This window comes from Ipomoea nil, unplaced genomic scaffold (genome assembly GCF_001879475.1).
Source record: "Ipomoea nil cultivar Tokyo-kokei standard unplaced genomic scaffold, Asagao_1.1 scaffold2782, whole genome shotgun sequence".
NCBI lineage: Eukaryota > Viridiplantae > Streptophyta > Magnoliopsida > Solanales > Convolvulaceae > Ipomoea > Ipomoea nil.
The window spans coordinates 663280-677729 of NW_017619210.1; the positions used below are offsets into that span (position 1 = coordinate 663280).

The 14450-nt window shown below is 33.9% G+C and overlaps 16 non-coding genes across 16 annotated transcripts; all 16 read left to right on the top strand.

The window, feature by feature from the left end:
• Window positions 1-551: 551 nt before the first annotated feature.
• Window positions 552-625, top strand: TRNAI-UAU. Its single transcript has one exon. It is a non-coding gene; the product is annotated as a tRNA-Ile (tRNA).
• A 725-nt stretch (window positions 626-1350) lies between these two features.
• Window positions 1351-1424, top strand: TRNAL-UAA. Its single transcript has one exon. It is a non-coding gene; the product is annotated as a tRNA-Leu (tRNA).
• Window positions 1425-2157: 733 nt separating this feature from the next.
• Window positions 2158-2231, top strand: TRNAI-UAU. The gene has a single exon. It is a non-coding gene; the product is annotated as a tRNA-Ile (tRNA).
• A 1528-nt stretch (window positions 2232-3759) lies between these two features.
• TRNAI-UAU lies at window positions 3760-3833 on the top strand. The gene has a single exon. It is a non-coding gene; the product is annotated as a tRNA-Ile (tRNA).
• A 721-nt stretch (window positions 3834-4554) lies between these two features.
• On the top strand, window positions 4555-4628 carry TRNAI-UAU. The gene has a single exon. It is a non-coding gene; the product is annotated as a tRNA-Ile (tRNA).
• Window positions 4629-5362: 734 nt separating this feature from the next.
• Window positions 5363-5436, top strand: TRNAI-UAU. The gene has a single exon. It is a non-coding gene; the product is annotated as a tRNA-Ile (tRNA).
• Window positions 5437-6158: 722 nt separating this feature from the next.
• TRNAI-UAU lies at window positions 6159-6232 on the top strand. The gene has a single exon. It is a non-coding gene; the product is annotated as a tRNA-Ile (tRNA).
• A 724-nt stretch (window positions 6233-6956) lies between these two features.
• Window positions 6957-7030, top strand: TRNAL-UAA. The gene has a single exon. It is a non-coding gene; the product is annotated as a tRNA-Leu (tRNA).
• Window positions 7031-7766: 736 nt separating this feature from the next.
• On the top strand, window positions 7767-7840 carry TRNAI-UAU. Its single transcript has one exon. It is a non-coding gene; the product is annotated as a tRNA-Ile (tRNA).
• A 725-nt stretch (window positions 7841-8565) lies between these two features.
• TRNAI-UAU lies at window positions 8566-8639 on the top strand. The gene has a single exon. It is a non-coding gene; the product is annotated as a tRNA-Ile (tRNA).
• Window positions 8640-9373: 734 nt separating this feature from the next.
• TRNAI-UAU lies at window positions 9374-9447 on the top strand. The gene has a single exon. It is a non-coding gene; the product is annotated as a tRNA-Ile (tRNA).
• Window positions 9448-10172: 725 nt separating this feature from the next.
• Window positions 10173-10246, top strand: TRNAL-UAA. The gene has a single exon. It is a non-coding gene; the product is annotated as a tRNA-Leu (tRNA).
• A 737-nt stretch (window positions 10247-10983) lies between these two features.
• TRNAI-UAU lies at window positions 10984-11057 on the top strand. Its single transcript has one exon. It is a non-coding gene; the product is annotated as a tRNA-Ile (tRNA).
• Window positions 11058-11781: 724 nt separating this feature from the next.
• Window positions 11782-11855, top strand: TRNAI-UAU. The gene has a single exon. It is a non-coding gene; the product is annotated as a tRNA-Ile (tRNA).
• A 734-nt stretch (window positions 11856-12589) lies between these two features.
• TRNAI-UAU lies at window positions 12590-12663 on the top strand. The gene has a single exon. It is a non-coding gene; the product is annotated as a tRNA-Ile (tRNA).
• A 1529-nt stretch (window positions 12664-14192) lies between these two features.
• Window positions 14193-14266, top strand: TRNAI-UAU. The gene has a single exon. It is a non-coding gene; the product is annotated as a tRNA-Ile (tRNA).
• Window positions 14267-14450: the final 184 nt, after the last annotated feature.

Here is a 14450-nt window from a genome sequence, read left to right on the forward strand (position 1 = left end):
ATGAACCAAACACAAGAAAACAACATTTTCATCCACTTTAAGGAAAATATTTTACATGAACAAAACATCCCCTTATAGTGTGATGGTTACGATTTTTTTTTTATTAAAGAAGATGATCAATACATTTGGGAATTTACAAATACAAATTGCATATATAAATTAAAGCATATATTCCACATCGATAAGATCTCATATTGCAAATATACAATTAGTGGCAATTTTTTTGAAAACCAAAACGATGACTTTTATTAAAGAAGATTCTCAATACAATAGGGAATTGAAGATAACCAACATCCGGGACCAGTTTGAGAACGCATAGCTCGAGCCAAGGCATGAGCCAAATTGTTCACTGATCTAGGTACATAATTAAAGGACACTACTTCAAAGTGTCATTTTAAGATAAGGCACTCTCGCATAATACAACTGTTAGTCATTTAAGACCCAATCTTCACGATTGATTAGAGTAAATATGCTCCCCATCTTTCCATGAAGATAACAACCTTCAAGTTCTTACATGGTCTAAAACAAAAAACCATCATTTCAAATGGAATGGTCCCGTAGCTCAATTGGTTAGAGCATTGGTCTTATGAGCTGAAGGTCGCGGGTTTGAGCCCCGCCGAGACCATATTCACCTATGCTAAAAAATGAACTTAGTGCTCGTTTGGTATCTATGGAATATCGTATACTAATTTTATTGTTTGGTTAGATTTGGAATTGTAAGGAATAACGAGTATAAAGACCTATATGCCCTTACAAATTAATAAAAGTAAACAAGGGTAAAGAATTCATATTCCATGAACCAAACACAAGAAAACAACTTTTTCATCCACTTTAAGGAAAATATTTTCCATGAACCAAACATCCCCTTATAGTGTGATGGTTACGATTTTTTTTTTTTTATTGAAGAAGATGCTCAATACAATTGGGTATTTACAAATACAAATGGCATATATATATATTAAAGCATATATTCCACATCGATAAGATCTCATATTGCAAATATACAATTAGTGGCAATTTTTTTGAAAACCAAAACGATGACTTTTATTAAAGAAGATTCTCAATACAATAGGGAATTGAAGATAACCAACATCCGGGACCAGTATGAGAACGCATAGCTCGAGCCAAGGTATGAGCCAAATTGTTCACTGATCGAGGTACATAATTAAAGGACACTATTTCAAAGTGTCTTTTTAAGATAAGGCATTCTCGCAAAATACAACTTTTAGTCATTTAAGACCCAATCTTCACGATTGATTAGAGTAAATGTGTTCCCCATCTTTCCATGAAGATAACAACCTTCAAGTTCTTACATGCTCTAAAACAAAAAACCATCATTTCTAATGGAATGGTCCCGTAGATCAGTCGGTTAGAGCGTTGGTCTTAAGAGCCGAAGGAAGCGGGTTTGAGCCCCGTCGGGACCATATTTACCTATGCTAAAAAATGAACTTAGTGCTCGTTTGGTATCTATGGAGTATGGTATACTAATTCTTTTGTTTGGTTAGATTTGGAATTGTAAGGAATAACGAGTATAAACACCTATATGCCCTTACAAATTAATAAAAGTAAACAAGGGGAAAGAATTCATTTTCCATGGAAAATGAATACCATGAACCAAACACAAGAAAACAACATTTTCATCCACTTTAAGAAAAATATTTTCCATGAACCAAACATCCTTTTATAGTGTGATGGTTTCGATTTTTTTTTTTTTTATTAAAGAAGATGCTCAATACAATTGGGAATTTACAAATACAAATTGCATATATATTTTAAAGAATATATTCCACATCGATAAGATCTCATATTGCAAACAAGTGGCAATTTTTTTGAAAACAAAAACGATGACTTTTATTAAAGAAGATGCTCAATACAATAGGTAATTGAAGATAACCAACATCCGGGACCAGTTTGAGAACGCATAGCTCGAGCCAAGGCATGAGCCAAATTGTTCACTGATCTAGGTACATAATTAAAGGACACTACTTCAAAGTGTCGTTTTAAGATAAGGCATTCTCGCATAATACAACTGTTAGTCATTTAATACCCAATCTTCAAGATTGATTAGAGTAAATGTGCTCCCCATCTTTCCATGAAGATAACAACCTTCAAGTTCTTTCATGGTCTAAAACAAAAAACCATCATTTCAATTGGAATGGTCCCGTAGCTCAGTTGGTTAGAGCGTTGGTCTTATGAGCCAAAGGTCGCGGGTTCGAGCCCCGCCGGGACCATATCTACTTATGCTAAAAAATGAACTTAGTGCTCGTTTGGTATCTATCAAGTATCGTACACTAATTCTATTGTTAGGTTAGATTTGGAATTGTAAGGAATAACGAGTATAAAGATCTATATGCCCCTACAAATTAATAAAAGTAAACAAGGTTAAAGAATTCATATTGCATGAACCAAACACAAGATTACAACATTTTCATCCACTTTAAGGAAAATATTATACATGAACCAAACATCCCCTTATAGTGTGATGGTTACGATTTTATTTTTTTATTAAAGAAGGTGATCAATACAATTGGGAATTTACAAATACAAATTGCATATATAAATTAAAGCATATATTCCACATCGATAAGATCTCATATTGCAAATATACAATTAGTGGCAATTTTTTTGAAAACCAAAACGATGACTTTTATTAAAGAAGATTCTCAATACAATAGGGAATTGAAGATAACCAACATTGGGACCTGTTTGAGAACGCATTGCTCGAGCCAAGGCGTGAGCCAAATTGTTCACTGATCTAGGTACATAATTAAAGGACACTACTTCAAAGTTTAGTTTTAAGATAAGGCACTCTCGCATAATACAACTTTTAGTCATTTAAGACCCAATCTTCACGATTGATTAGAGTAAATGTGTTCCCCATCTTTCCATGAAGATAACAACCTTCAAGTTCTTACATGCTCTAAAACAAAAAACCATCATTTTAAATGGAATGGTCCCGTAGATCAGTCGGTTAGAGCGTTGGTCTTAAGAGCCGAAGGAAGCGGGTTTGAGCCCGTCGGGACCATATTTACCTATGCTAAAAAATGAACTTAGTGCTCGTTTGGTATCTATGGAGTATGGTATACTAATTCTTTTGTTTGGTTAGATTTGGAATTGTAAGGAATAACGAGTATAAACACCTATATGCCCTTACAAATTAATAAAAGTAAACAAGGGGAAAGAATTCATTTTCCATGGAAAATGAATACCATGAACCAAACACAAGAAAACAACATTTTCATCCACTTTAAGAAAAATATTTTCCATGAACCAAACATCCTCTTATAGTGTGATGGTTTCGATTTTTTTTTTTTTTTATTAAAGAAGATGCTCAATACAATTGGGAATTTACAAATACAAATTGCATATATATTTTAAAGAATATATTCCACATCGATAAGATCTCATATTGCAAACAAGTGGCAATTTTTTTGAAAACCAAAACGATGACTTTTATTAAAGAAGATGCTCAATACAATAGGTAATTGAAGATAACCAACATCCGGGACCAGTTTGAGAACGCATAGCTCGAGCCAAGGCATGAGCCAAATTGTTCACTGATCTAGGTACATAATTAAAGGACACTACTTCAAAGTGTCGTTTTAAGATAAGGCATTCTCGCATAATACAACTGTTAGTCATTTAATACCCAATCTTCACGATTGATTAGAGTAAATGTGCTCCCCATCTTTCCATGAAGATAACAACCTTCAAGTTCTTTCATGGTCTAAAACATAAAACCATCATTTCAATTGGAATGGTCCCGTAGCTCAGTTGGTTAGAGCGTTGGTCTTATGAGCCAAAGGTCGCGGGTTCGAGCCCCGCCGGGACCATATCTACTTATGCTAAAAAATGAACTTAGTGCTCGTTTGGTATCTATCAAGTATCGTACACTAATTCTATTGTTAGGTTAGATTTGGAATTGTAAGGAATAACGAGTATAAAGATCTATATGCCCCTACAAATTAATAAAAGTAAACAAGGTTAAAGAATTCATATTGCATGAACCAAACACAAGATTACAACATTTTCATCCACTTTAAGGAAAATATTATACATGAACCAAACATCCCCTTATAGTGTGATGGTTACGATTTTATTTTTTTATTAAAGAAGGTGATCAATACAATTGGGAATTTACAAATACAAATTGCATATATAAATTAAAGCATATATTCCACATCGATAAGATCTCATATTGCAAATATACAATTAGTGGCAATTTTTTTGAAAACCAAAACGATGACTTTTATTAAAGAAGATTCTCAATACAATAGGGAATTGAAGATAACCAACATTGGGACCTGTTTGAGAACGCATTGCTTGAGCCAAGGCGTGAGCCAAATTGTTCACTGATCTAGGTACATAATTAAAGGACACTACTTCAAAGTTTAGTTTTAAGATAAGGCACTCTCGCATAATACAACTGTTAGTCATTTAAGACCCAATCTTCACGATTGATTAGAGTAAATGTGCTCCCCATCTTTCCATGAAGATAACAACCTTCAAGTTCTTACATGGTCTAAAACAAAAAACCATCATTTTAAATAGAATGGTCCCGTATCTCAGTTGGTTAGAGTGTTGGTCTTATGAGCCAAAGGTCGTGGGTTCGAGCCCCGCCGGGACCATATTCACCTATGCTAAAGAATGAACTTAGTGCTCGTTTGGTATCTATGGAGTATGGTATACTAATTCCTTTGTTTGGTTAGATTTGGAATTGTTAGGAATAACGAGTATAAACACCTATATGCCCTTACAAATTAATAAAAGTAAACAAGGGTAAAGAAGTCATTTTCCATGGAAAATGAATTCCATGAACCAAACAAAAGAAAACAACATTTTCATCCCACTTTAAGGAAAATATTTTCCATGAACCAAACATCCCCTTATTGGGTGATGGTTACAATTTTTTTTTTTTTATTGTAGAAGATGCTCAATACAATTGGAAAATTTACAAATACAAATTGCATATATATTTTAAAGCATATATTCCACATCGATAAGATCTCATATTCCAAATAAGTGGCAATTTTTTTGAAAACCAAAACGATGACTTTTATTAAAGAAGATGCTCAATACAATAGGGAATTGAAGATAACCAACATCCGGGACCAGTTTGAGAACGCATAGCTCGAGCCAAGGCATGAGCCAAATTGTTCACTCATCTAGGTGAATAATTAAAGGACACTACTTCAAAGTGTCGTTTTAAGATAAGGCATTCTCGCATAATACAACTGTTAGTCATTTAAGACCCAATCTTCACGATTGATTAGAGTAAATGTGCTTCCCATCTTTCCATGAAGATAACAACCTTCAAGTTCTTACATGGTCTAAAACAAAAAACAATCATTTCAAATGGAATGGTCCCGTAACTCAGTTGGTCAGAGCGTTGGTCTTATGAGCCAAAGGTTGCGGGTTCAAGCCCCGCCGGGACCATATTCACCTATGCTAAAAAATTAACTTAGTGCTCGTTTGGTATCTATGGAGTATCGTATACTAATTCTATTGTTTGGTTAGATTTAGAATTGTAAGGAATAACGAGTATAAAGATCTATACGCCCCCACAAATTAATAAAACTAAACAACGTTAAAGAATTCCATATTCCATGAACCAAACACAAGAAAACAACATTTTCATCCACTTTAAGGAAAATATTTTACATGAACAAAACATCCCCTTATAGTGTGATGGTTACGATTTTTTTTTTTATTAAAGAAGATGTTCAATACATTTGGGAATTTACAAATACAAATTGCATATATAAATTAAAGCATATATTCCACATCGATAAGATCTCATATTGCAAATATACAATTAGTGGCAATTTTTTTGAAAACCAAAACGATGACTTTTATTAAAGAAGATTCTCAATACAATAGGGAATTGAAGATAACCAACATCCGGGACCAGTTTGAGAACGCATAGCTCGAGCCAAGGCATGAGCCAAATTGTTCACTGATCTAGGTACATAATTAAAGGACACTACTTCAAAGTGTCATTTTAAGATAAGGCACTCTCGCATAATACAACTGTTAGTCATTTAAGACCCAATCTTCACGATTGATTAGAGTAAATATGCTCCCCATCTTTCCATGAAGATAACAACCTTCAAGTTCTTACATGGTCTAAAACAAAAAACCATCATTTCAAATGGAATGGTCCCGTAGCTCAATTGGTTAGAGCATTGGTCTTATGAGCCGAAGGTCGCGGGTTCGAGCCCCGCCGAGACCATATTCACCTATGCTAAAAAATGAACTTAGTGCTCGTTTGGTATCTATGGAGTATCGTATACTAATTTTATTGTTTGGTTAGATTTGGAATTGTAAGGAATAACGAGTATAAAGACCTATATACCCTTACAAATTAATAAAAGTAAACAAGGGTAAAGAATTCATATTCCATGAACCAAACACAAGAAAACAACTTTTTCATCCACTTTAAGGAAAATATTTTCCATGAACCAAACATCCCCTTATAGTGTGATGGTTACGATTTTTTTTTTTTATTGAAGTAGATGCTCAATACAATTGGGTATTTACAAATACAAATGGCATATATATATATTAAAGCATATATTCCACATCGATAAGATCTCATATTGCAAATATAGAATTAGTGGCAATTTTTTTGAAAACCAAAACGATGACTTTTATTAAAGAAGATTCTCAATACAATAGGGAATTGAAGATAACCAACATCCGGGACCAGTATGAGAACGCATAGCTCGAGCCAAGGTATGAGCCAAATTGTTCACTGATCGAGGTACATAATTAAAGGACACTATTTCAAAGTGTCTTTTTAAGATAAGGCATTCTCGCAAAATACAACTTTTAGTCATTTAAGACCCAATCTTCACGATTGATTAGAGTAAATGTGTTCCCCATCTTTCCATGAAGATAACAACCTTCAAGTTCTTACATGGTCTAAAACAAAAAACCATCATTTCTAATGGAATGGTCCCGTAGATCAGTCGGTTAGAGCGTTGGTCTTAAGAGCCGAAGGAAGCGGGTTTGAGCCCCGTCGGGACCATATTTACCTATGCTAAAAAATGAACTTAGTGCTCGTTTGGTATCTATGGAGTATGGTATACTAATTCTTTTGTTTGGTTAGATTTGGAATTGTAAGGAATAACGAGTATAAACACCTTTATGCCCTTACAAATTAATAAAAGTAAACAAGGGTAAAGAATTCATTTTCCATGGAAAATGAATACCATGAACCAAACACAAGAAAACAACATTTTCATCCACTTTATGAAAAATATTTTCCATGAACCAAACATCCCCTTATAGTGTGATGGTTTCGATTTTTTTTTTTTTTTTTATTAAAGAAGATGCTCAATACAATTGGGAATTTACAAATACAAATTGCATATATATTTTAAAGAATATATTCCACATCGATAAGATCTCATATTGCAAACAAGTGGCAATTTTTTTGAAAACCAAAACGATGACTTTTATTAAAGAAGATTCTCAATACAATAGGTAATTGAAGATAACCAACATCCGGGACCAGTTTGAGAACGCATAGCTCGAGCCAAGGCATGAGCCAAATTGTTCACTGATCTAGGTACATAATTAAAGGACACTACTTCAAAGTGTCGTTTTAAGATAAGGCATTCTCGCATAATACAACTGTTAGTCATTTAATACCCAATCTTCACGATTGATTAGAGTAAATGTGCTCCCCATCTTTCCATGAAGATAACAACCTTCAAGTTCTTTCATGGTCTAAAACAAAAAACCATCATTTGAATTGGAATGGTCCCGTAGCTCAGTTGGTTAGAGCGTTGGTCTTATGAGCCGAAGGTCGCGGGTTCGAGCCCCGCCGGGACCATATCTACTTATGCTAAAAAATGAACTTAGTGCTCGTTTGGTATCTATCGAATATCGTACACTAATTCTATTGTTAGGTTAGATTTGGAATTGTAAGGAATAACGAGTATAAAGATCTATATGCCCCTACAAATTAATAAAAGTAAAAAAGGTTAAAGAATTCATATTGCATGAACCAAACACAAGATTACAACATTTTCATCCACTTTAAGGAAAATATTTTCCATGAACCAAACATCCCCTTATAGTGTGATGGTTACGATTTTTTTTTTTTTATTGAAGAAGATGCTCAATACAATTGGGTATTTACAAATACAAATGGCATATATATATATTAAAGCATATATTCCACATCGATAAGATCTCATATTGCAAATATAGAATTAGTGGCAATTTTTTTGAAAACCAAAACGATGACTTTTATTAAAGAAGATTCTCAATACAATAGGGAATTGAAGATAACCAACATCCGGGACCAGTATGAGAACGCATAGCTCGAGCCAAGGTATGAGCCAAATTGTTCACTGATCGAGGTACATAATTAAAGGACACTATTTCAAAGTGTCTTTTTAAGATAAGGCATTCTCGCAAAATACAACTTTTAGTCATTTAAGACCCAATCTTCACGATTGATTAGAGTAAATGTGTTCCCCATCTTTCCATGAAGATAACAACCTTCAAGTTCTTACATGGTCTAAAACAAAAAACCATCATTTCTAATGGAATGGTCCCGTAGATCAGTCGGTTAGAGCGTTAGTCTTATGAGCCGAAGGTCGCGGGTTTGAGCCCCGTCGGGACCATATTTACCTATGCTAAAAAAGGAACTTAGTGCTCGTTTGGTATCTATGGAGTATGGTATACTAATTCTTTTGTTTGGTTAGATTTGGAATTGTAAGGAATAACGAGTATAAACACCTTTATGCCCTTACAAATTAATAAAAGTAAACAAGGGTAAAGAATTCATTTTCCATGGAAAATGAATACCATGAACCAAACACAAGAAAACAACATTTTCATCCACTTTAAGAAAAATATTTTCCATGAACCAAACATCCCCTTATAGTGTGATGGTTTCGATTTTTTTTTTTTTTTATTAAAGAAGATGCTCAATACAATTGGGAATTTACAAATACAAATTGCATATATATTTTAAAGAATATATTCCACATCGATAAGATCTCATATTGCAAACAAGTGGCAATTTTTTTGAAAACCAAAACGATGACTTTTATTAAAGCAGATGCTCAATACAATAGGTAATTGAAGATAACCAACATCCGGGACCAGTTTGAGAACGCATAGCTCGAGCCAAGGCATGAGCCAAATTGTTCACCGATCTAGGTACATAATTAAAGGACACTACTTCAAAGTGTCGTTTTAAGATAAGGCATTCTCGCATAATACAACTGTTAGTCATTTAATACCCAATCTTCACGATTGATTAGAGTAAATGTGCTCCCCATCTTTCCATGAAGATAACAACCTTCAAGTTCTTTCATGGTCTAAAACAAAAAACCATCATTTGAATTGGAATGGTCCCGTAGCTCAGTTGGTTAGAGCGTTGGTCTTATGAGCCGAAGGTCGCGGGTTCGAGCCCCGCCGGGACCATATCTACTTATGCTAAAAAATGAACTTAGTGCTCGTTTGGTATCTATCGAATATCGTACACTAATTCTATTGTTAGGTTAGATTTGGAATTGTAAGGAATAACGAGTATAAAGATCTATATGCCCCTACAAATTAATAAAAGTAAAAAAGGTTAAAGAATTCATATTGCATGAACCAAACACAAGATTACAACATTTTCATCCACTTTAAGGAAAATATTTTCCATGAACCAAACATCCCCTTATAGTGTGATGGTTACGATTTTTTTTTTTTTATTGAAGAAGATGCTCAATACAATTGGGTATTTACAAATACAAATGGCATATATATATATTAAAGCATATATTCCACATCGATAAGATCTCATATTGCAAATATAGAATTAGTGGCAATTTTTTTGAAAACCAAAACGATGACTTTTATTAAAGAAGATTCTCAATACAATAGGGAATTGAAGATAACCAACATCCGGGACCAGTATGAGAACGCATAGCTCGAGCCAAGGTATGAGCCAAATTGTTCACTGATCGAGGTACATAATTAAAGGACACTATTTCAAAGTGTCTTTTTAAGATAAGGCATTCTCGCAAAATACAACTTTTAGTCATTTAAGACCCAATCTTCACGATTGATTAGAGTAAATGTGTTCCCCATCTTTCCATGAAGATAACAACCTTCAAGTTCTTACATGGTCTAAAACAAAAAACCATCATTTCTAATGGAATGGTCCCGTAGATCAGTCGGTTAGAGCGTTGGTCTTAAGAGCCGAAGGAAGCGGGTTTGAGCCCCGTCGGGACCATATTTACCTATGCTAAAAAATGAACTTAGTGCTCGTTTGGTATCTATGGAGTATGGTATACTAATTCTTTTGTTTGGTTAGATTTGGAATTGTAAGGAATAACGAGTATAAACACCTATATGCCCTTACAAATTAATAAAAGTAAACAAGGGTAAAGAATTCATTTTCCATGGAAAATGAATACCATGAACCAAACACAAGAAAACAACATTTTCATCCACTTTAAGAAAAATATTTTCCATGAACCAAACATCCCCTTATAGTGTGATGGTTTCGATTTTTTTTTTTTTTTTTTATTAAAGAAGATGCTCAATACAATTGGGAATTTACAAATACAAATTGCATATATATTTTAAAGAATATATTCCACATCGATAAGATCTCATATTGCAAACAAGTGGCAATTTTTTTGAAAACCAAAACGATGACTTTTATTAAAGAAGATTCTCAATACAATAGGTAATTGAAGATAACCAACATCCGGGACCAGTTTGAGAACGCATAGCTCGAGCCAAGGCATGAGCCAAATTGTTCACTGATCTAGGTACATAATTAAAGGACACTACTTCAAAGTGTCGTTTTAAGATAAGGCATTCTCGCATAATACAACTGTTAGTCATTTAATACCCAATCTTCACGATTGATTAGAGTAAATGTGCTCCCCATCTTTCCATGAAGATAACAACCTTCAAGTTCTTTCATGGTCTAAAACAAAAAACCATCATTTGAATTGGAATGGTCCCGTAGCTCAGTTGGTTAGAGCGTTGGTCTTATGAGCTGAAGGTCGCGGGTTCGAGCCCCGTCGGGACCATATCTACTTATGCTAAAAAATGAACTTAGTGCTCGTTTGGTATCTATCGAATATCGTACACTAATTCTATTGTTAGGTTAGATTTGGAATTGTAAGGAATAACGAGTATAAAGACCTATATGCCCTTACAAATTAATAAAAGTAAACAAGGTTAAAGAATTCATATTGCATGAACCAAACACAAGATTACAACATTTTCATCCACTTTAAGGAAAATATTTTCCATGAACCAAACATCCCCTTATAGTGTGATGGTTACGATTTTTTTTTTTTATTGAAGAAGATGCTCAATACAATTGGGTATTTACAAATACAAATGGCATATATATATATTAAAGCATATATTCCACATCGATAAGATCTCATATTGCAAATATAGAATTAGTGGCAATTTTTTTGAAAACCAAAACGATGACTTTTATTAAAGAAGATTCTCAATACAATAGGGAATTGAAGATAACCAACATCCGGGACCAGTATGAGAACGCATAGCTCGAGCCAAGGTATGAGCCAAATTGTTCACTGATCGAGGTACATAATTAAAGGACACTATTTCAAAGTGTCTTTTTAAGATAAGGCATTCTCGCAAAATACAACTTTTAGTCATTTAAGACCCAATCTTCACGATTGATTAGAGTAAATGTGTTCCCCATCTTTCCATGAAGATAACAACCTTCAAGTTCTTACATGGTCTAAAACAAAAAACCATCATTTCTAATGGAATGGTCTCGTAGATCAGTCGGTTAGAGCGTTAGTCTTATGAGCCGAAGGTCGCGGGTTTGAGCCCCGTCGGGACCATATTTACCTATGCTAAAAAATGAACTTAGTGCTCGTTTGGTATCTATGGAGTATGGTATACTAATTCTTTTGTTTGGTTAGATTTGGAATTGTAAGGAATAACGAGTATAAACACCTATATGCCCTTACAAATTAATAAAAGTAAACACGGGTAAAGAATACATTTTCCATGGAAAATGAATACCATGAACCAAACACAAGAAAACAACATTTTCATCCACTTGAAGAAAAATATTTTCCATGAACCAAACATCCCCTTATAGTGTGATGGTTTCGATTTTTTTTTTTTTTTATTAAAGAAGATGCTCAATACAATTGGGAATTTACAAATACAAATTGCATATATATTTTAAAGAATATATTCCACATCGATAAGATCTCATATTGCAAACAAGTGGCAATTTTTTTGAAAACCAAAACGATGACTTTTATTAAAGCAGATGCTCAATACAATAGGTAATTGAAGATAACCAACATCCGGGACCAGTTTGAGAACGCATAGCTCGAGCCAAGGCATGAGCCAAATTGTTCACTGATCTAGGTACATAATTAAAGGACACTACTTCAAAGTGTCGTTTTAAGATAAGGCATTCTCGCATAATACAACTGTTAGTCATTTAATACCCAATCTTCACGATTGATTAGAGTAAATGTGCTCCCCATCTTTCCATGAAGATAACAACCTTCAAGTTCTTTCATGGTCTAAAACAAAAAACCATCATTTCAATTGGAATGGTCCCATAGCTCAGTTGGTTAGAGCGTTGGTCTTATGAGCCGAAGGTTGCGGGTTCGAGCCCCGCCGGGACCATATCTACTTATGCTAAAAAATGAACTTAGTGCTCGTTTGGTATCTATCGAATATCGTACACTAATTCTATTGTTAGGTTAGATTTGGAATTGTAAGGAATAACGAGTATAAAGACCTATATGCCCTTACAAATTAATAAAAGTAAACAAGGTTAAAGAATTCATATTGCATGAACCAAACACAAGATTACAACATTTTCATCCACTTTAAGGAAAATATTTTACATGAACCAAACATCCCCTTACAGTGTGATGGTTACGATTTTTTTTTTTTATTAAAGAAGATGCTCAATACAATTGGGAATTTACAAATTCAAATTGCATATATATATTAAAGCATATATTCCACATCGATAAGATCTCATATTGCAAATATACAAATAGTGGCAATTTTTTTGAAAACCAAAACGATGACTTTTATTAAAGAAGATTCTCAATACAATAGGGAATTGAAGATAACCAACATCTGGGACCAGTTTGAGAACGCATAGCTCGAGCCAAGGCATGAGCCAAATTGTTCACTGATCTAGGTACATAATTAAAGGACACTACTTCAAAGTGTCGTTTTAAGATAAGGCACTCTCGCATAATACAACTGTTAGTCATTTAAGACCCAATCTTCACGATTGATTAGAGTAAATGTGCTCCCCATCTTTCCATGAAGATAACAACCTTCAAGTTCATACATGGTATAAAACAAAAAACCATCATTTCAAATGGAATGGTCTCGTAAGTTGGTTAAAGCGTTGGTCTTATGAGTTAAAGGTCGCGAGTTCGAGCCCTGCTGGGACCATATTCACTTATGTTGTAAAATCAACTTAGTGCTCGTTTGGTATCTATGGATTATCGTATACTAATTCTATTGTTTGGTTAGATTTGGAATTGTAAGGAATAACGAGTATAAACACCTATATGCCCTTACAAATTAATAAAAGTAAACACGGGTAAAGAATACATTTTCCATGGAAAATGAATACCATGAACCAAACACAAGAAAACAACATTTTCATCCACTTTAAGAAAAATATTTTCCATGAACCAAACATCCCCTTATAGTGTGATGGTTTCGATTTTTTTTTTTTTTTTTTATTAAAGAAGATGCTCAATACAATTGGGAATTTACAAATACAAATTGCATATATATTTTAAAGAATATATTCCACATCGATAAGATCTCATATTGCAAACAAGTGGCAATTTTTTTGAAAACCAAAACGATGACTTTTATTAAAGAAGATTCTCAATACAATAGGTAATTGAAGATAACCAACATCCGGGACCAGTTTGAGAACGCATAGCTCGAGCCAAGGCATGAGCCAAATTGTTCACTGATCTAGGTACATAATTAAAGGACACTACTTCAAAGTGTCGTTTTAAGATAAGGCATTCTCGCATAATACAACTGTTAGTCATTTAATACCCAATCTTCACGATTGATTAGAGTAAATGTGCTCCCCATCTTTCCATGAAGATAACAACCTTCAAGTTCTTTCATGGTCTAAAACAAAAAACCATCATTTGAATTGGAATGGTCCCGTAGCTCAGTTGGTTAGAGCGTTGGTCTTATGAGCTGAAGGTCGCGGGTTCGAGCCCCGTCGGGACCATATCTACTTATGCTAAAAAATGAACTTAGTGCTCGTTTGGTATCTATCGAATATCGTACACTAATTCTATTGTTAGGTTAGATTTGGAATTGTAAGGAATAACGAGTATAAAGACCTATATGCCCTTACAAATTAATAAAAGTAAACAAGGTTAAAGAATTCATATTGCATGAACCAAACACAA